The 22608-nt window shown below is 34.9% G+C and overlaps 1 protein-coding gene and 1 non-coding gene across 2 annotated transcripts in view; both read right to left on the reverse strand.

Moving 5' to 3' along the window:
• lgs (BCL9 domain-containing protein legless) overlaps positions 1–22608 on the reverse strand; it is a 228465-nt gene that overhangs the window by 150609 nt on the left and 55248 nt on the right. The window lies entirely within an intron of this gene.
• On the reverse strand, positions 9915–9987 carry TRNAM-CAU (transfer RNA methionine (anticodon CAU)). The gene has a single exon. It is a non-coding gene; the product is annotated as a tRNA-Met (tRNA).

The raw sequence follows: 22608 nt of genomic DNA on the forward strand, positions 1-22608 counted from the left end.
AAGGTTCCTAAAGAAAATGGTGGCCAGACCGAGGGGACACATTTTGTACATCCCTGAAGTTTATTTCACAGAGGCAATCTATCCTCGCTCAGAATTTTTCTACGCATGTGCGAAATAACTTCAGAAGTCAACAAATCGGCGTCCCGGCAAAGAAATTCTATTGGGAGCCATATTGGTAATCTTTTACTGTGTCAATCAACTTCTAAGGAGAAAACGTCTTTTTACATTTAAGTTAAGTTACACGCAAATTTTGTTTTCATTTTCACTCTAAAATTTTAAATGCGGATTCGTTAAAATTCAATATTTATTGTAAGGTAAGTAATATTTTTTTTAATTATTTTTTTTAAAGCTTACAGAACTGTAGGTACTCCTTGATCAAGTTATTATGAATTAAATATTTCTCATTAGATTTTTTTGCAGAATTAAAATTATGAAAAGGCCAAGCATACAGAATTTTTACAACTTGTTTAGTGAAGACTGAAAATAGTCGTTTTTGTAATTTTTATTTACAAAAATTCGTAATTTCATAATTTGAAATAATCTTTGTCAGTGATATAACAACATTCCATTCAGTGAATTATTCTGAAAATTTCTTCCCAGGTTTTGTTAATAGCTATTGATTTGATTCAGCATAGCTATTGATTTGACTCAGCATATAAAGATAAGCATTTTATCTCAAATTATTATATGGAATAAGTATTGAAAATTTTATGAAATCAAAGGAATAAAATTAGTCATTTTAATAATTTATGTGCAATTCTTTAAAAGACTTTTTTAATGCAATTTTGTACTTGTTAATTTAAGTGCAATAATTAGTTACAAACTCTGCTCTTGATTTTAATAATGGTTATTTCAAATAATCGTGTACAAAATTTTATGACTAGAGAATAAAACTTGCTATTTGTGAAGATGTTAAAAATCATCATGCAATCACACAGAAACTGCAGAACTGTCAAAAATACTATTATCAACTTAAAATGTGTTGTTCTTTATTTTAATATTTAGCAATATGCTTAATATGAAAAGAATCAGAATTTTGCTATTTTTTAATTCTGCTAATTTTAAGTAATTAATTTCTGATTAATTACGTATTAAAAATGCTTTTTCATTACCATCACAGCAATAATTTATTTTGCTTGCTATTAATTCTGATGTTAACCATAATTTGAACCTGGATATTACATCAAATGAAAAACAATTAAGAAGATTAACAGAAAGAAAGGTTGGGGTGGAATGACAAGTATTTTTAGCCCAGAAGGGCTATTAATTTCGTTTTGGAATTTTGCGTCGAAAAGTTTAAAAGTCCGGATTACATTTCAAATTGTTGCCACTAAATATTATCGCCCTGTATTATATTTAAAGAAATTAAATAATGAAGAATCTGCATAAATGTATGTATGTTTCTCGCACTGTGATAAAAGAAAGGTACCTAGAGCCACTAAAGTTTGAATAACGGACGTCTCCACCCGAATATGGGCATCTGGAAGCCCGAACTTGGCATTTGTTTTATTATCTATTTCATATTTTGTAAAGCATTTATAGAGTTTCTGATTAAGAAATACAACGATTTCAAATCGAGCAATGGTAACACTGTACGGGAGGAGGAAAAAAAAATTAATGGCAACACAGTACGGGAGGACTGGGGGGGGGGAACAAATTACCTCCTGTGTGCAAGACTGTGTATCGGAAATGCTAAAGATTTGCTTTTTAAAAATTATTATGCCATATTGCTGTTGAACTGAATTTTATGGTTTAAATGGGAAGAACAAGATATTTACAAATGAAGATAACACACAAAACGTTAATATATATAAAATCTGAAAGCTCTCAGATTCCGTCCTCCCCCCCCCCAATCTCAATTTTAGTAGCTTTCATGTTAAACAACTACACATAGATTACAACATAAAAGATCATCTATACAAATTATTAAAAATAAACTTGAATCCTGATAAAAAATAAATATTTCATTAAAATTTTGTCTTATACATGACTTGCCGTTTAAATTAAAAGTAAAACTGAGCAGGATTCCCGCAAAATTTCAATTAAATTAAAAGTTAAAACTGGGTAGGATTTCTATGATTCCCGCAAAATTTAAATCTATAATTTTTCATTAAAAATTTCAGTCCACCTTTTGAAACAAAATGCTGTCTCTGAAAGCGTATTAATTAATATCATTTTGCTCATAAAACTCCGAAAATATATGCATGTTTAAAATTTTGAGTTAATGCAAAATTTAAAAAATTACTATCTCCTTGGATTCCCCTTCCCTGCGCTGATGTTTCACTGCACAGCCGTGTCTTCACGATATAGCGGTAAAAAAAAAACAAATTTTCATTGCTCTAATGGCAGCTCTCATTCTAAGTTCTTTGGCAGCTCCTCATCTAAGGTCAATTCGCTATACTAAGCTATTGGCAGAGCATTCTCTAGATCTCTTCGGGGCCCACCAGCGGCCGAGCGGTAAAGTCGCTGAACACTGGTAGTTCGGTCCGAGGTTCGAATCCCGCGAACGGGCTGGCTGCATGGGCGTTTTCGTGGTTTTCCCCATGTGTAACGTGTATACGAGCCAGTTTCCCTTAGAAAGTCCTCCAAGAAGGCATCCCTCCCCTTAGGCAGATAGCCCTCGAGGCTTTGCCATAATCACACACACACACACACCTCTAGATCTCTTCTAATTCATTCTCATTGAAATTCCCTCGCTGTTTGAATTCAGATTAATTTGTATTTTAGCGAAGGCCAACGAAAGGATAGAAAGTAAGGCAAAAATATACAATAACGTGTTAGCTTTAACTTTAGTAAGCTTAATACTTTAACTGAACAACAGAAAGCAACACGAGTGCTATTTGCCTACGACAAATGCGAAATAAAATGTATGAGACGTTCGAATTGCATTTCAATCCCTTTAAATTCAAAAACTGTCTTATTATAAAATTACTTTTTAAGGGCAGAAATACTAAGTGATTTCTCCAATAAATGAAAATAACAAGGAAAGGGAAAAACAAAAATCTATTTTGCACACCTGGAACTGAAATGATAATTTGGCGTGAAATGATGGAACTCACACAATTCGGAAATACGTGGACATACACTCAAATCATTTGTTTGAAAGTCTCAAAAGTAGGGTTTTTCACTCGTGTATTCTCAATTTTTGAGGCAAAAATCTGCATATTTTTATTTAATGTTTTTGAAATTTTTCATTTTACAATTTTTTTGTTGATTGTTTTTTATTTTTAATTAAATAAATTTTTTAGGGTAAAAATAAAAGCATGTTTCCGCTTCTTGGTAATGTGTTATTTACACTGAAAGTTAGATTTATCAAGTAAACATAAGGTGTATTCTCCATTGTTTGAACCACTGTATATAGGAATAGGGAAAATGAACAGTTTTAGAAGATTCCTCTAATGTTCTTGCGATACCCAACTGCCTCGATCCTAACCAAGCAACTAAGAGAATGCATTTTACAGAATAATATCCTATTAATATTAAACCTTGCACTCGAGAGGTGACTCTCACTCACCATGTGATTTCATGCCGCAACTCTAGACTCTCGCTCACCACTTGGTTTGATGCGGAAACTCGATGCACGCCAATAACTGCTTACGCTTAGTTTCTTGGAAGCGGGTTCCTACGCTCTTTTCTGTTTAATCTTATGGAGTGCAAAATGATACCCCTTTAAATCTATCTGAATCTTATCTTTGATATCTCTTATCTGAAATCTTATCTTTTCTTATCTATCACAAAGTCTGTTCTCAGAGAAATGAACTCCGAAAGAGGCACCATGCGACATATTATTGTAAAAGGCACCATGCGACATATTATTGTAAAAGGCACCATACAACATATTATTGTAAAGGGCACCATATGACATATTATTGTAATACTTGCCCCAACAAGCCAGGCATGAACCTTGGGAATTGTTACATGAACTATCATACACAGAAAAATTACAGAGACTAATATTACAGAAATTATGTTTATAAAGGTGTACAGATATATAAAATGTTAAAATATAAAAATTTTATACATTAATTTGTATGTGTAATGATTTTAAGTTACTGGAAAGAAACGCGTCAAAAAGACTGCGAATGTCTCGAGTTGCTGGTGCGCCGCGCGAAAAACGCCCCAAGTGCAAAGAGTTAATCACCGACTTGAATATTACTACACTTTTCCGGGCCATAACGAACAAGTAATGACAAATATTCATTTCTGATCTTTGCCTCAAAACTTCTCATAATTTTTGAAAATATCTAAACCATCGGATTAAAATATACCTATCAACATAATCTAAATATGGCACTTAATTGTTAGAAACAATCCTTTGCACCTCCATGGCTGGTTTTTAGTGGCGTCTGTACGTGGAAAAGGAAGGGTAATTTCTTTTTCTGAGGGTCCGCAAGTCGTAGATGATCGGTCACAGGGCAAATCAGCTACCTTCACTGTGACCGGAACCTTCGTTTACTTAGCGGTTCGTTTGAGCACGGTTGGGACCATACAGGTACTCTCAAATTCGGCTAAGAGTGCGTCTAGTTATAATTTTTTTAAGATTTTTCTGGTGCCATGTGTATCGTGTAATAGCATCCGTCGAGTTGCTTGGTCTGAGCTTGTCACTAGCATTCTGTTAGAAACACCTTGCATAAACACTACTGATGACAATGGAATTAAATCGTTCGTATCATTAGATACGTATGTCAAAGAGCTAGAATTAATAACGACTTCGCAGTCGCAAAGTACAGAACACAGTTCTTCACAGTTAATGGAAACCTTGCCAAGAATTCGTCACAATAATTCTTTAAGCATCCTGATCATTCGTGTCCACCAGCCACCCTAACTACGCGGCTAACCGGCGGAGGGGGAATTACCCCATATTTACTTGGCGTTAAAAAAAAAATCGAAAGCTTTCAGATTTTATATTACGCCCAAAGGGACTTTTAACATTTTGCACGTTACCTTTACTTATTAAATATCATGTTCTTCGCACTTTCAGTTCAACAGCAATATCACAAAATATTTAAAAGAGCATATCTTTAGAAATTCCGATGCACAGTCTCATGTGCTGGAGATAATTACCCCCACCCCTCGTACAGTGTTGCCATTGCTCATTTTGAAATCGTTGAGTTTGTTAACCAAAAATTCGTTGAAGTGTTACAAAATATGAAATCCATAATAAAACAAATGTCAAATTCAAATTAGGGCTTCCACATGCCCATATTCTATGGAAGATTACGTTATTCAAATTTTGATGGCTTTAGGTATCGTTGTTTTATCACAATGCGAGAAACATACATACATTTATGTAGATTCTTCATTATTTAATTTCTTTAAATATAAACACAGGGCGACAGACAATATTAGGTGGCGCAAATCTGAAAAGTGGAACGGGCATTCAACGTTTTCAGCGTAAAATGCCAAAACGAAATTAACAGCGCAAGGGCTAACGCCATTTAGGCTAAAAAAAATTAATTTCAGTTTGACATCTGCTCTGAAACTGCTAGACTATGGAACTTTCCATGACGATTATCCTAATGTTGGAACAAAGAATAAATACTCTGCCTCTTTCTAGAAATAAATCTTCTACGAGCTCGACAAAAGCAGAGTCAAGGATTGGACGTCTCGGTAAAACAGCGCAAGTTATGTAACACTATGCATGCCTTTTCTCCAGAATTCAAGCAAAGCAAATGTACATAATCATGTAATTTAGATATTTATTTATATTACATGTTTTCCATAAAATATATTAATGCAAATTTTTAAAAGAAAACTGACGCTGAAAAGAAGCTTGCTAGTAGTACCACTATTCTTGACTAGGTCAACAAATCTGTCTAGAAAAATAAAAATCACATCAAGAATAAAAGAAATAAAACTAGTATTACTACCTAACGGCAGCTGGTGATTTTTAATAATCGCTAAATCCCCTACTGTTGAATTCCTACACACAAGGAGGTTAGTTTTTGCTACAAGCAGATGACCGACTGCAGTTTTAGCCGTCTCGAAACTCTATTGCTTAGAATCTTTTGGAGCTAAATAGCCTTTGATTTACCTACTATTGGATATTTACTATGCACCCACATATTAGACAAGCATATAGAGAGCATTGGACTTTCAAACTTCCATCGTCTGTCCACCTTTCTGTTTAAAAAAAAAAAAAAAAAAAAAAAAAAAAAAAACCTGTTTTTTGCTTTCAAGACAAAAATATTTTTATTTACATCGAGCTGTTGCGTAGAACATAACTTTAATTGTTAGGTACTGACAGCCAGCTATGCCGTAAGTTAATTCATCACCCAATACTGTATTCATATACTGGAATATTAATCAAATATTAAATATTATTCATTTGCTTAATTTTTGTAAGGAAAAGTAGCGTAATCCCAATTACAACGTTTTCTTTCCTACCCAATGTTTTCCATTCAAACCTAAGCACAACACAACGAAAAATGAATACTTCTCAAAACATGGCAGTTTAGAATGCAAAATTGCTCACTATACGATGAAAGAACTGAAAGAGAAGAGTTGAACAGGTTTTTAAAGCTCGCATGTACTACTCAATGTGCGAATTAACTTCCTGAAAGTATTCCACGTGAAAATATACTTTGGTGTTTATTCTATACCAACAAGGGTGAAAGGAATTTGGCAGTGAGGAACGCAATTTTTTACACACGTCAATCTTTTTGCAAGTAGCGATTTGTATATGCTACCAGGAGAACTAGGTAAGATAAATTAACGCCTATTTTCTTTAAATCTAGCATACCAAGCACAGCAGCAAAACTCACAAAAGATAATAGACCGAAAGAAAAATGAATAGTCCAGAAAAAATTTACCCTCAGTTGTTAAGTGTAATAAACCTCACCATAGGTCCACTTGACCATCGGCTAAGGAGAAAATATTATTTACAATAAAACTTATAACCCATAAAAAAAGTAATATCAGCAGATGAAAAGACAATAAAACAAGACATGAAACATTGCCTTATTCAACTTCATAGTTTCATTATCATCAAAATCAAATTTTAATTTCAAAACTCTACGACAGAAACTTTATAACAACAGGCGTGAGACTACCGATTTTAGGAACTCGTACGGATCGCTAAAATATTTCGCAAAATCGAGAGTTCGTAAATTAGGATGCCATTAAACAAACGAATATAAGCGATGTGCACTAACCTTTGCTTAACCCAGATTCAATTTTTGTTTACTTCACAGCTACGCGTCAATAAATAAGAAATTCCAAAGATTTCATGTTAGCAAAAATAAAATCATTTCATCATCGGATATTTTATCTACGCATAGTTATATATAATACAAGACTCTATACAAGAGGTCCTGATATGTCGTCTTAAACTAGAGCGTTTCGATAACGAAATTTTTACTATCGAAGCTTCATCTCTACTGTGATTGGTATCAGTTTCGCTCATTCCTTCCACTTCGACAGCCTTATCTCTAATGAGCTCTACGTGTCGAAAGTTTGGAGAAATTTCGTCATTTAACCAATGCCGGGAGGCTTCACTTACGTAAAATTTTTTATGTTGAAAGGAAAGGAATGAAAAGAATGGACAGCTTGAATTCTCGAAAAGGAATCTGCAATTTTAATTCATAAATCAGAGGTTCATAAATCGTATTTAATTCATAAATTGAAGGAAATTAACATTGGTTCTACACATTACTACTCGCGATCAACGAAATAGGCCGCAAAAACGAGCAGTTCATAAATGGGAGATTCCTAAAGATACGGGTCAACTATGTATATATGAAATTTAAAACTGTTTTAAGGAAAAGAATGTTTTATGTGTACGCATAATACCCACAGTATATACGTTTTTTTTTATAACGGCTGAGTAAATGTTTACATTTATAATATTAATAGTTTCATGAAAACTTTATGCCAAGCGCTATCTTTTCCAGACTCATAACCTGTCGGAATTGGACAGCTATTGCAAAATTTAATATAATTTTTCGAAGTTTCTAATTAATTTTAGCCGCCCTTAGTTGTACATTAGTTAACTTCGAAAAAGGCTATGATTTTTAGATTTCTCAGGGCGCTAATAGTTTTACACATTTCTCAGATGAAGATGTCACGAGAAATATAAAATTACCTTTTTAAGATTTTTAAAATTTGTACATAACTTTTCTCAGCTTTATGCTGTGACAGTGTTCACTAGTTTTCCTCTACTTTACTGTTTCAAAGGAATATGAATTTAAATTTACTACTTATTTTTATTATACGTATGTATATATATATAGAGAGAGAGAGAGAGAAAGAACTGTAGAATATTTAATTAATAAATATTATTAATGACTCGCAAAATGCTTCGAAGTTAATAAATTAAATAAGAAAGATAAAATATAGAGAATTAGTATGCACTAAGAGTGGTAAACTATTTAACAGGAAGGCAACATTAAAAACAATGAAGAATAAATTTGGAAAACTAAACTGAAATAAAAGTAAAGTAAAACAATAACAAAATAATAATAATTACGTAACTATTAAATAATACTTGATAATACTTTGGTCTTTGTCAAGAAGCAGCTAAAAGAATTATCAACACAGCCATGTTTCGGAATTATATCTGGATGAAGTGGGAGGGATGAAATTCTTATTTCAATTTAAAATAAAAATAGTTAAATGAGAATATATTTATATAACTTAAAAGTTATATAATCAAAAGATAGTAATTATCTCAAAATAAGTGGTGAACTAGCTAACAGGAAGAATAGGGTTGTGTGCGTACATGTTCGTAATGAAATGAATGCACACAGGGTCGATAATAGACAGATAGAATATTATTTTCCCATAAGGAACATTTCATTTCTGGAACTTTCCACAAAAGTACTCGCACAGATCTTCTCAGTATAATAAAGCAGAATCAATATTTACTACTTCCTACTAAGAACGTTAAGCACAACGTAACGCAAAGCACATCTAAACAGCAAAGCTCGCAAGGAGATCTCTCGGTACTCCGAAGTCTACACTGAACTAGGGGGGGGGGAAGACAGCTGATGCTTTCCCTGGTCATGTATAGTAGCCCCTCCGTCCAGTCGAAGCTCGAAATTTATGGAAGGTATATAAGGTTACGGTTACAGTTACATATACGGATCAATTACAGTCGTACAGGGAGCGGACCAAAATGTAGCCAAAACCATCGCCAGCTTGGTAATATTACCTTGGCCACTTTAGCGAGATAGCCATTCCTCTCAATGTTAAATAGACTTGTCCTGTAATCTTATTTTTCCGGCAAAGCTTTGTTTTCTAACGTCCGTTCATGCTACATTATATGAAATTCCTAACAATATAAACCAATAAAATTAATTCCGTTTTTATGAATTATCGCAACCACCTTGGCGCAGTTTGGCGAATTTTACGGAAGAAGAAGAACAATTACTTTTATTGTAAAAAATGTATTACACACATATTCTACGTTTAACTAATACATTTATTCCAAAAGACAATCAGTAAACCTAGTTATAAACATGTTTTTGTTGTGGTGGAAATTTCGGAAATTCTTTTGATAAAGAATACGAAACATTGCTTCTTTAGCGATTTTGCAGCAAAATAATGTATTTCTGCAGAAATTTAATCTCTCTTTCGTCTACTATAAGAAAATCCTACACGCAAGAATTTTAAAATCTAGTTTGAGACAAAAAATAATCAGAACTTTCTCAAAAGCGAATGTTGGAATAATAATAAAAAAATAAATAAATAAATAAATAAAAGGAACGCATATGAAAATGACGACGTTCGAAATTAAAAATTTGTCATGCACATGGTTCCTGAATAACTGTTATGCAGAGTCTGGTGTATTCTGAAGCTTTGGCGATTTCTACTAAGGTGGTTGCGATAATATGTAAATAACATAAATTCTTGTTGTTGGCTAGTTTGTAGAGACATTAAGTTATTTCGAAGCAGGAGAGATGAAAAATGAGCAATGCCCTCGCCGGGACTCGAACCACGGGCCTCTCGAGTATGCGTCGAGCGTGCTGACCTCTACACTACAAAGGCATGCTAAGATGGCGGGAGAAATAGCTTATATACTCTGGGGTTTTAGGGGGCCTAATCGCCAAACCCTGGTGGTGAAAAATCCTCATTCATCACCTTTTAGTTCGGGCGCCACTGTAGATACATTAGGTTATTTCGAAGCGGGAGGGATGAAAAATGAGCAATGCCTTCGCCGAGACTCCAACCACGGACCTCTCGAATACGCGTCAAGCGTGCTGACCACTACACTACGAAGGCATGCTAAGAAGGCGGGAGAAATACCTCATAAGTTCTCTACCTATTTTGATTTAATTATTATCTCTTGATTATTTAAAATTTTTTCCGCAAGCAAATTTATTAATACAGAAGTATTTATGTTATTCAAACCTGAGTATTGGCATCCAGTTTCACAACACTCACAGCTATGTATTTATTACTCTTTTAAAAACAAGTTTTATAAGATCAATTTGAAGTGTTTTTTTATTTTTTATATTTTTTAAATGTGTAATAGATAAACAATTTTTATAGAATCAGACAAAGCATCAATTTTTTTTTAAAAAAAAAAAAAGGGGGGGGCTAAATTTTTCTTCAGAATTACATTTTAAACAAGGGGAACAAAGAGTGCACCAAATCCTTCTTAAATACTGTATGAATGTATTGCGAAGCTTACTGACTTAATCAATCTGAACAAAAACAATCTGAACGACCAAAACTTATTTTTTTTTTAAAGGATAACATCTGAAAAAGAAGCACTACATTTAATTCTTTACAATTCAATTCCCGAGAGCTACAAAGAATATTCTAGGAAGTATTCCCGCACTATCGGTTAGCTTGACGATGTTTGCTATGGATTTTGAATGGAAATAACAATAAAAATAAAAAAATCTGAATATTTTCAGATTTTAAATTACATCCAAAGGGACTTTTTTTTAATGTTTTGCGTGTTACCTTTATGTATTAAATATCATGTTCTTTGGTTCTTTGCACTTAAACCATAAAATTCAGTTCAACAGCAATGTCGCAAAATAATTTTAAAATGAGCATATCTTTAGAATTTACCATACACAGTTCCGTGCGCTGAAGATAAAAAATCCCCCCCCCCGGTAGAATGTTGCCATTGCTCGCTTTTAATTCGTTGAGTTTGTTAATCAAAAATTCCTTAAAGTTTTACAAAATATGAAATCGATAATAAAACAAATGCCAAATTTTGGCTTTCAGATGCCCATATTCGCAGTAGGATAACGTCATTCAAAATTGGATGGCTCTAAGTAACATTGTTTTATCACAATGCGAGAACTATACATACATTTATGCAGATTTTTCATTATTTAATTTCTTCAAATATAATACAGGGCGATAGTATTTGGTGGCAGCGATCTGAAAAGTGATACGCCGTTTATAGAGTTCCGACACAAAATCGCAAAACGAAAACAATAGTCCTTCAGAGACAAAGCCTCTTTGGACTAATAAAGAAAAAATAGTAACAAAATTTTGTATAAGATTTCAAGAGAGAAGTAGTTAGTCATGATCAGTACAATACGTGATAATTACTAATATCAGTAAAAGTATATTGAATTCCAACTACTACTGCCATGCCAAATTTCGTTTTTGATTCTGTTCCAACGGAGAGATGCTTGACTCTCTGAAAGCACTTTCAAGTTTTCACTTGCACGTGCCATGACACACTTCATATCTGCCTTCACCTCTTCAAACAGAATTCACTCCATTAAATAAAGCCAAAAAATTCGGCAAACTGTACTGTTCTTGAAACTTCTATGATTTTTTTATGAAAAATAGACCATGTTCTAGCTTTTAAAGAGTTGTTAAAGTTTTTAACTTCCAGTAAGTTGCGATTGATTATCAGTCAAACAGGTACACGAACTGAAACAAATTTTCAGCTTGTCGTGTAATAAACATGGAAATTATTTCAACTCGCTGAACTTTTTCAGAGCCATGAAGTATATAATACACACCAGATGCGAAATTAAAGCGTCAATGAAATCACTCCTTTACGAAACGAAGACGCGACATCTGGCCCGCGTTGTTCAAGCAAATGAACATCTGCTCTTCGGAAGAAGAAAGTTCAAAAGACGCGTGAGTATCATACGAATCAGTTTACAGGATTAATGACGGGAAGCATACTAATCATACAAGCATAGTAGTCTTTGACCCCAGATATCTGAAGTTCTGGGTGATAACTAGAAATGAACATCTTGTCCGATAAATGTATGAGCAATGAAAACTTCTCAACTGCTGAAAATAATATAGTGAAAATGAAATAAAAACAAGCAGAATTTCTCCAGAAGATGACAGCTAACGTGCCAACTTCCGTACTATATCTAACCATGAAATCTAGCTGACCTCATAAACAATGATTATAACACTTTCATGGCAACGTGTGAGTCCGAAATTTTGTCATATCCTTACGCAAATTATTGTCAAAATCGACATAATGAATGTTAATGTGAGGCGCAATATGGCTCATCGGTTTAGTTTGCTTTGATTATGGCAAAGCAAGCAAAGGCTGTCTACGGGAAGAGATGCCTTCGTGGAAGACTTTCTAAGCAAAACTGGCATGTATCTAAGTTAGACATGGAAAAAACTATGAAAACGCCCATGTAATCATCCCGTTCGCGTGATTTAAACCGGGACCGTACTACTAGTGTTCAGGAACTACCACTACTTATTACATATGTGCCCTAACCTCGCATTAGGAGCCGCATGTTTTGGGATTACTGTACTGTTATAAAAAGAAGTCGACCTAATTTTCGAGACTTTTTTAAAAATTTCTTTTTAAATAATTATATATATTGATTCATCATGCCGCCAAAAAATTCCACACCCAGCCCAATTCCCCCCCCCCCATTGGCACTTACGATTCACTTTGCGATGGAAACGCCTAATAGGTAGACTATGAAGGGGGACGGACACTTACTACCATGCCTCCTCCGGGCGGCAGTAGGCACCCTTAACCACTATACTGTCTGGGTGGCTCAACAGCTAACGTAAATCAAGAATTTTTTTACTGAAATCCCTCAGTGTTTGACAGTCGAGCAAAGAGATGCATTGATCAATCTCTGATCTGGGCTTTCATATAAAAATTTTCCTTACTTATGTTAAATAATTTGTAGCTGAAAGTAACAGCATTCCAGAAATTCTGATCATTATTAACATTAAATAGCTTCGAGATATGGTATTTGTATACTGATAGCATGCGATTTCTAAGACTATGTTATCACATGCGTCGCATGTGATAGCTGGAGGGTTGGATGGACCGGAGAAAGGGCTGGTTGGATGGACGTTCTTGTGGTTTTCTCTATATGTAGCATGTACGGGAGCCAATCAGTTTCTTTTAGAAAGTCCTCCACGAAGGCAACCATCACCTTAGACAGACAGCCCTCGAGTATTTTGCCATAATCAAATACACCAAACCAAACTTGTAAGGAGGTCGAATACTTACTTGACCCATTTTATAATATATATGTTATCGTGAAAGACCGAAACTGGAGAATGTTGACTTTCACCGGAAAACGTCACCAAAAACGTCGGTGAAAGATCGAATACTGCATTACATTCTTGTACATTCGAACCCTCACCAGTGTATGTCCACAATCACAGATATGCTCTCGTGTAGGTCGAAAAGAGAGGTCATAAAGTGTCATAATAGTTTAAGTTGTTGTAATAAATAGGGTTTGAATCACATAATTTAGTAAGTTTTTTATTACTATCATTTTATTTTCTCATTTAGAACGTACTGTATAATTAAGTAAGTTTTTACTTGTATTATTTTCCGTTCTCATTTTGAATGTACTGTGTGTTTTAAGTTCTTATATTCTTAAGTTCTTATTTTAAGTTTCAAGTGAGTTTTTTCGTGACTGAATTACGGAGACGAAAATATAATATTCTTAAATGTTCAACATTCATCCGGTGTAAGTCAGAAATAAGAGATTTTTGAAAATATTTCGGACATACACCAAGCGACTATGTGAATGTTGACATTCACCGGTGAAAGTCGACATTCTCCAGATTTCGGTATTTCACCGTAACATATATACGTTATGTGTGTGTGTGAATAGTTTACGATTTGGATATATAGAAAGCAAGTTCTTTACTTCAAAATACCGGAACAGTAACCTGAATTCATGAGTCTTACACACGACCTGAGCAACTACTTATTTAATCAATAATATAACCCTTTCTCCCATCAGTATCTTCTTATTGCCACAATCAAGAAAACGTTTCAAAACAAAAACAACAAAAATGTCAATAATTGTACAAGAGCAATAATGGGAAAACTATGATAGATACATTGTGTTTGGATACATTGGACTGGCAAATGATGCCCCCCCCCATGAGAAGTTTTACTCCTCCCAAATGAACACACTAAGATTAAGAGTGTAGGTAACCTGGATTTCCTGTTTAATCGCGTTCATGTTACCGCATGGAAACGGAAAACATCTGCTCACCTTCTTGAGAGTCTCGAGAACAACTAACTGGCTGAAATTCACATCAACAGAAAGAGTTTTGAGATTAGAAAAGATAATCTTACTGTTTATGAACTTAGATGCATTTGGCATTCATTCAAAGATAGTGTTTTCTAAAAATATCTAAGGCTACTCATGCAATCTGGCATTCACACATATTCTTAAGCTCATGCAGCTTGGCTTTTCGATTCTGTTTATGTACATCATTATTTCTTTCCTCATTAATTAGCTTATAAAAATATCAATAGATCTTTTTTTTTCTTTTATGAATTTATTCTGTTTTACAATTTTCGAATCCAGTCACTACTGGTGGCTCTTATTTTGACTTAGTAGGAGCCAAGAAATCTGGCAGATAAAGTCTTTGACTCAAATGTAAGCATTTATCTCTCCCAATGCTTAAAACAATCTCTACAATACTCGCCGTTCAGTAGATTGCTTACTGGCGTATACAGCTAAGTTAATTTATATCGCATAGTATTTCAGGGATGTGTGTCTTGAGATGGAGAACTTTTGGGTTACCCGAGTCCCTAAGGTTTGAAAGTCACTAGTCTAAGCAAATGATGTCTCATGAATTTCAGTATCTGTAATTTACTCATATAAAAGGACTAAAAATTTGAGCTCAATCTACATTTCGCGGGATTCATCCCGAAACCGGGTTATCACATATAACTGCCAACCTTGAAACATAAAAAAACTGAATAATTCGCGCAGCATGTCGATACCATTTCATAACAACACCAAACTGACTCAAATTCGCTTTATACTGTATGATTCAGGTTACTGATGAAAAATGTATTACTATACACGTTTCGGCTAAGAAAATTCAGAAAACTTGTTTACCAAAGTATTTTTAAATACGATAAAAATATAATTAATCAATGTACATATTATTAGATGGGTATAAATGTCTGCAGTAAATTAATGCCATTTAGACCAAATAGTATTTAATAAGAAAAAATATGCTGAAAATCACGAAAGGTGGGGAACGGAATACGTATAATTTACGTTTAATTACTTAATAAATTTTAATTATTGCTGAATAAACATCTTCGTAAATACTATTCCTTAGTAAAGGCTGTTAAAAACTGATAATTTCGGTAATCTGCCGGAAGACCGAGACATATGCTGAAGAACAAGAGTAGTTGGCCACTATGGCATATGGATCGCTTACGACAAAGGCTTTCAAACTGTTTTCCGTGAGACCCTGGTTCCATGCAACTCCCTTAAGGGCTCTGCAAATCAGAACAAAATTAGGGAGAAATTTGTAACACCACGAGGACGTCAAAACAAAGCATCTAAAATAAAGAAATAGTTTTTTTTTAATTCCTATTGTTACTGTTACTTAAAACATTATATCTTTTTTTAAGTAACATTTTAATGAAATAATGATTTTCTTCTCATATTCCACATAAAATTAATGCAATATTGATGTATTTTAAATGCTTTAACATTTACTTTTTGTAGGATGTAGGGTTGAAAAGAAAAAAGAAAAGAAAAAAAAAAAGTTTTTTAGGTAATTTGAGTAGGTTTGAAGATTATTTAGTCTAAGCAAATGATATCTCATGAACTTCAACATTAGTTTGGAGTGCTCTAATGAAAAATTTATGATTACTGAAGTTAAACTTCAGAAATAAAAGTGTGTGGATTAGTTGTATGCTTAATATCACAGCTGGCTCAAATTTATAACGAAGCAAAATTATCCCAGAAAAGCATTTTAACTGGCTGGGCAATTACATTTAACCTTTTTATAAATAGCGCCACATAAAATTTACACAATAATAACACGTATTTATGGAATACAAGTGCAGACATATCGATGATCTCTTGCACCAGTCAAAATATCTGAATAGTCATTTCACACAATAGTTAAGCTCTACTAAATGCTTATCTCTGAAAGTGCACTCTAGATATTTTAAAATGGAAATTTAATATAAGCAATGAAAGCAGAGTCAATGCACATGAATCGTTGCTGTGGAATAAGCTTTTGTCAGTACATCATTCACCATTACACATGCATATCATAACACCTCGAGAAACGTAAGACAGTTCAATGAGACGGTGCTGAAAGGTGGCTGGATTATATAAGCCATGACTGTACAGTTCAACAGATAGGACGCTGTACGCTCAAGGGCACTGCTTCCAAGCATTTTGAGTCAGTCTGCCATTTACCATGCGCTGAAGATTGCCTTGCGAATTCAGTTGACGAATTTTAGCAAGATTATTTTATTATTTTGTAAGAAACGCGACAGATCTGCTTCTGAAATCTTCGAAATGTTTCATCACGGCTTCTGGCGAGCATGCGTTAGGTCAAATGCAGGTTTATCAGCAGCAAGTGTGTTTCAGGCAACGGAACTGTTCAAAAAGACCAACGTTCAAGACAACCAGTCAACACCAAAAATGTAGTTCTGGAACACTTGTGAGAAGCTATATAATGAAAAAGTTTGAAAACGAAGAGCAACCGATAATTTACTGTTGCATCAACGAAAATGAACCTGTTCACATCGCCCTAAAGAGGATATTTCATTGTTGTCTAATGGGAATAGATGCTTTAAAATTGATAATTAAAACATGTTTCAAATCCGAAAAGTGTTGAAAGGTATTTTGAAAAATATAAAAGAATCACAGAAATAGCTACAGATCATTAATTATCCATGTTAATATATTATTTTAAATTTCTGTAAATATTTGAATGAGTTCTATTATACTGTTGTAATATCATGTATTTATTTATTTGTTAAACTGTTGCATTTTAGAATGCATTTTACGTGTAATTGAATTATGACCACATAGTTTGCATGTAAGTACCCATGCCTCGTACAAAAATGCAATCTTGAAATTCTGAATGTTTAAAATGGGAAAAATAGCTCAAATAGAACCATCTACACTGACCGCCCCCCCCCAAAAAAACATAACAAACCAACACCAAAAAGGAATTCTGCTAAATAAACGAAATTTGCTAAGTGTGCTTATACATCTGAAGGATGATGTCTACTGAAATTTCGCGCTAGGTACATACATACGTGTGGCTGACAGCGCCACTATGAAAATGCAAATCCAGTTGGCTTTAAAAACGCGCTGTAAAATTCGTGAGCGTTATTTGAGGGATTACGAAGTTGACGTTGCCGCGCGACGGACATATTTTTCTAACGCTTCTGTATTACCTAGATATTTTCGTGTTCAGGACTTTGAGTTTCTCATCATGTCTGCCACTGAACGCTTCCTAATTAATGTGAGCAAAGCTAAAAGCCGTCTTAAAAGATAGGGAGTTGAAGAAAACGATTATCTATTCGATGATCTGTTTGAGATTGAGGACTGCAAAAACGTCTCAAATGTTGCAAAACAGATGTTAAAGTGGCTGCGCTCTTAATACGCAATAAATTGAACTTTAATAAAAAGATAATGAGTGAAAATTTTCCAGTTAAAATTTCTCGACCGGAGAAATGCCATACCAAATGATGGATGGACTATCAGAAAAGAACCACCAAGCTTCAAAAGACCCAAAACAGCACTTCGCTGCCGGTTTCTCCAATCCTTTGGCCAAACTGGATACTCAACACGTCGAGAAAAAGTCCACGACTGTTGATACTTCGCTTGGTGAGGAAACTCAAATCGAAGTTGATTCTCCTACCACACCGTATGTTAAGAAACAGAAATTTCCGCCGATTATCTGCAGTCGTCCGGAAGTAACCTGGAGCGAACTGAAAGGACTTTTTACCCAAAATGGAGTATATGACTTGGAACCCTTTCTCGTGAATCTATCGCGATTTCCTTCAATTCCAGTGATCAGCAAGCCCGTGCGCTTGCCATCCTATGAAATACGAAGTGCAGTTCAGCACTTTCCGTGAGAAAGCCGAAACACCACTAAAAGTTGTGATTTGTGGTACTCCATCTGACACGTCTCCAGATGATATTACAAATGAACCGCGAAGTCGCTAATGCAGAAACAAAAATTGGCTTTTACAGTACTGGAAATATTTGAAGGTATTTAATTTTACCTTTATTTTGTGAAATATGACTTCAGAAACTTAAATTTCTACACCTGTGAAATATGACCCGACCGCGGCAGTCACATGTTCTGCACCCACCGGTTTGGCTGCTTCGCTTCTTCCTGATTCGGTTAGTTCCAGATCTTTGGCTCCACTTCAATAGCCTGCCTTGCGTTATTTTAACCGCACTTTCAACTAACAGATGGCAGCACGTTTGCTGCCGTTTCTACCTGCGAGTTTTGTTGTTTTACTCAGCTTTTTTCGAAGCAAAGAGCTTCATTTTTCTTTCTTTAAACAGTACTTCGTTGGGGATATCACCTTTACGGACTTTTACATATGTCAGGCTCTGTGAGGACTCTTTCAGGAATCTGGAAAGAGCAGGGATGGGAATTCCCCGCTGCATGCTAGAATAACAATAATAGTACCAGAGTGAGCGTTATTTATCGTTGAGATTTGACGTGAGCTGATGTTAGGCAAGAATGCTTTTAAGAAGATTAAGAAGGCATTATCAACAGCTCAGTGAGTTCGAACGAGGCCGTAATATAGGGCTACGAGAAGATGGAATTTCTTTTCACGATACTGCAGAAAGAATTGGGAGGAATGTATCCACTGTGCATGACTGTTGGCAGTAGTGGTAAAGGAAAGGTACTGGTTCAAGAAAACAGTGTTCCAGACGGCGCGACACTACTGAGAGGGAAGACCGCCGTGTTCGGCGTATGACTGTGGCGCATTGTTATGCGTCTGCAGTACACATTCGTGATGCATTTGGCACCACAGTGAAACAACGAACTGTTACAAATCGGTTACCTGAAGGACAGCTCCGAGCCAGATACCTTCGAGCATGCATTCCACTGAGTACAAACCCCTGCCGTTTTCGAAGTCAGTGGTGTCAAGCTAGAGCTCATTGGAGGATCTGTTGTGCTTCTTGATGAAAGACAGCTCTGCCTTGCTGTTAGTGGTGGTCGTGTGTTGGTTAGAAAGACGGCAAGCGAGCGCCAACCCGTTTCCGGTTTAGACACACTACAGCTACAACTGAGTTATGGTTTGGGAAGTAATTTCGTATGACAGCAGGAGCACTTCCGTGGTTATACCACGCACCTTGACTGCAAATTTATGCCTCAGACTGATGATTCTTGTTCTGCTGCAATTCATGAACAGCATTCAAGGGGGTGTTTTCCAACAGGATAACGCTCGCCCTCGTACCGCTGTTGTAACCCAACACATTCGACAGAGTGTCGACATGCTGCCTTGATCTGCTAGATCACCAGATCTTTCTCCAATCAAGCGCATTGAACGACAACTCTAGCGTCATTCACAATCTGCATTAACTGCCCTTGTATTGGCCGACCAAACACAACTCCATCCCACAAACTGAACGACATAATGCAAGCACGTTTGCATATTTGCAAAATTCTGGTAGTTTACACCGGTTATTAAGGTACCAGCATTTCACACTTGAAAAGGCTCTTCTAGTGCTTGCAGTAAGCTCTGATCACGAAAAGTTAATCAATTAAATATGTTACCTAGACATATGTATTGCCGAAATTTCATTACTCTTACAATATTTTTCTTATTATTTGGATTCCCCGCTCCGTCAGTGTATATAAGCAGAAACTTTTCTGACAAGCCTTGGAGATATGTGATGATTTTGCGCAAAAGCATTTTCGAAGCTGTTATCAGGAAATTTTTCCCTACGTTTGCAGAAGACTGCGCAGCACAATATACATACTAGCCAATTTTCAGCGATTTCAGAAAAACTGCGGTTATAACAGTTAGCTGAATGACATTATTTCTTGTGAGTTACGGCATCTGCATAATCTTGCGTTCTCGAGTTATTTATAACTAATTATTCTGCTGTGCTGATCTCTTATTAATTATAAAAATTGTCAGTTTCTTTCTGTTCATCTGGAGAAATTATTTGATGAGATCTCCGTGAACCCATAGCTCGCAACAATATTTATTTCTTAAAGAGCAGCTACGTTTGATGTCAATATTTTACAGCACCTTTCAATTGCTACTTTATACTATTTTTTTTGGGGGGGGGAGAGAGGACAGTACAGAAATTTCTAGTTTCGTCATTTTCCATATTCCCTTAATCCCTTAATGAAATGATATGTCAGAGTGGTCTAAAAACGAGTTTTTAGTTTCTGTATACGATGGCTTTGGGAGGTGTTCCAGATCATGCTTTAGAATTACAACGGGTTGCATATTAAGTAAACATAAAATACATATTGCATTTAGCTTGCATTTTTGCTTAATTTAAAATTTACGAATGTGAATGAATTTTCCCAGAGCAAATCTATATTCTTCTGTTTAAAGAGATATTCACACCATTTAATATCAATGATTACGTTACGTTGACGAATATTCAAAAAAGTTAACAGTATCAATGTGTCTTACAACTGATAATTAATTTTAAAAAGACGCATTAGGAATAGAAAAAAATTAAGAACGTTATATGGAAAATGCCACATCATAGCCTCGTGTTGCGGAAGATGACGTATGGAAGTGCTGTGAAAGATATTGTTGCGTGCGTAAGGGTTCGTTATGAATTGAAAGCGCAAGTCCGAAGAAAAATTTTAAAAATTTATTATTATCACAACAAATAAAAAAGAATGCTTAAACTTCCTCAAATATTCGTACAATATCTCAATACCTCACAGCAGTTATCTTTTAAATTATTAAAAACGTTCAACAGAACTAATTCAAAATAGAGAAACGTAGAGAAAGCTAATCAGATTTCACCGCGAATTCGCTACAGTAAGCAACAGCGGTTTTCTAAACAAAAGCGAGCTGATTTTTGTTTTCCCCTGCGGAACATTAACATATTCAAGTGAGTAATTCCCAATTACCTGTGAATGGTATTTGTACAAGAAATTTCAATTTTCAAATATGGTGTTTTACGTTTTATGAAATATTAATTAATATCCCAGGATTGATTCACTTTTCTTTTCAAAACTGCTAAACGTAGACTGGTTGACTAACTATATAAGTACATTTGAAATCCACCTTTGGAATATTTAGTATTAATGTGTCTTTAAGTGTGCTGTTAATCTGCTATGTTTATCATTTAAGCAACCTCTTCAGAATTAGTATACACAGAGCATTTTTCCTTTCTCGGTTTTCAAGCGATAAATTTGTAGGAAAGGGTTAGAGGAAATCACGGGAGTAAATAAATGCAGTACATTTTTCATAAGCTGGGTGTGTGTGAGAGAGAGAGAGAAATCGAAGTCGATCGCAATTTCGTTTTTGAACGTATTAAATTGCACCACTGCAGACTGAATATCCGCATACCTCAAAATTATATTTAGAGACTACTTAACTGTCCTACCAATGAAATAAAGGTCCTTATATAACGCACCACTGAAGAATTTTTATTTTATGTAATGTACTGTGGATTGATAAGTACTCCCTTTGTTACATTAACGCACGAAACAAAGTACTGCAAAATAACAGCATTTTATAATATTAAATAAGCCTGATCACAACTAGCACTGCAGAAAAATTCAATGTAATCCATTACGCAGCACCAGTGCATAGACTTTAATGGACCACGTGGTTACTACTTAGTACGTCTTGTGTGAATAGCATCAAGGGTTCTGCATATTTCTCTACATTCAGGTTATTCTAGCTGCTACTAGAAACAGAATTCTGTCATTTCTTTAACCAGCATCAGAGCTAAAATACTTGTTTAACAGACTCAGATTAGGTGAAGCATTTCTAAACGGTTTTGTTCTTCATTTACTTCCGTTTTGAAACTAAGCGAGACGAAAATAACTTCACTCCGTATGCGAAGCCAATTTTTTAGACGAATTTCTGCTCACTATCACGGCGCCAGGTCGAAAATAACGCAGCATACCATTTGAAAACAGCAGAGAAGTTATTTTTTGTCAGTTTTATGTCCACCTTCCCCCCCGTCTTGTTTGTCTCTTCTTAAAACTAATACATACACATAAAAAAGAGGGAAGGGAAACTAAAAAAGCTTTCAGGCTACTTTGTTCTTGGAATTTGATGCAATACACTTGTAGTTAATATACACAACTCTAAAATTTCAAGGATCGTCAAGCCTTTTCAATTACTGAATGAATATGAAGTTATAAATACGAGGCAAGAAGGTTACGACATGCAAATAGTGAACAAAAACACAATTTTAATATAACAATATATTATATGAA

The sequence above is a fragment of the Stegodyphus dumicola genome, chromosome X1 (genome assembly GCF_044657685.1).
Source record: "Stegodyphus dumicola isolate Sdum_Otavi_A_Nest chromosome X1, ASM4465768v1".
Classification (NCBI taxonomy): domain Eukaryota; kingdom Metazoa; phylum Arthropoda; class Arachnida; order Araneae; family Eresidae; genus Stegodyphus; species Stegodyphus dumicola.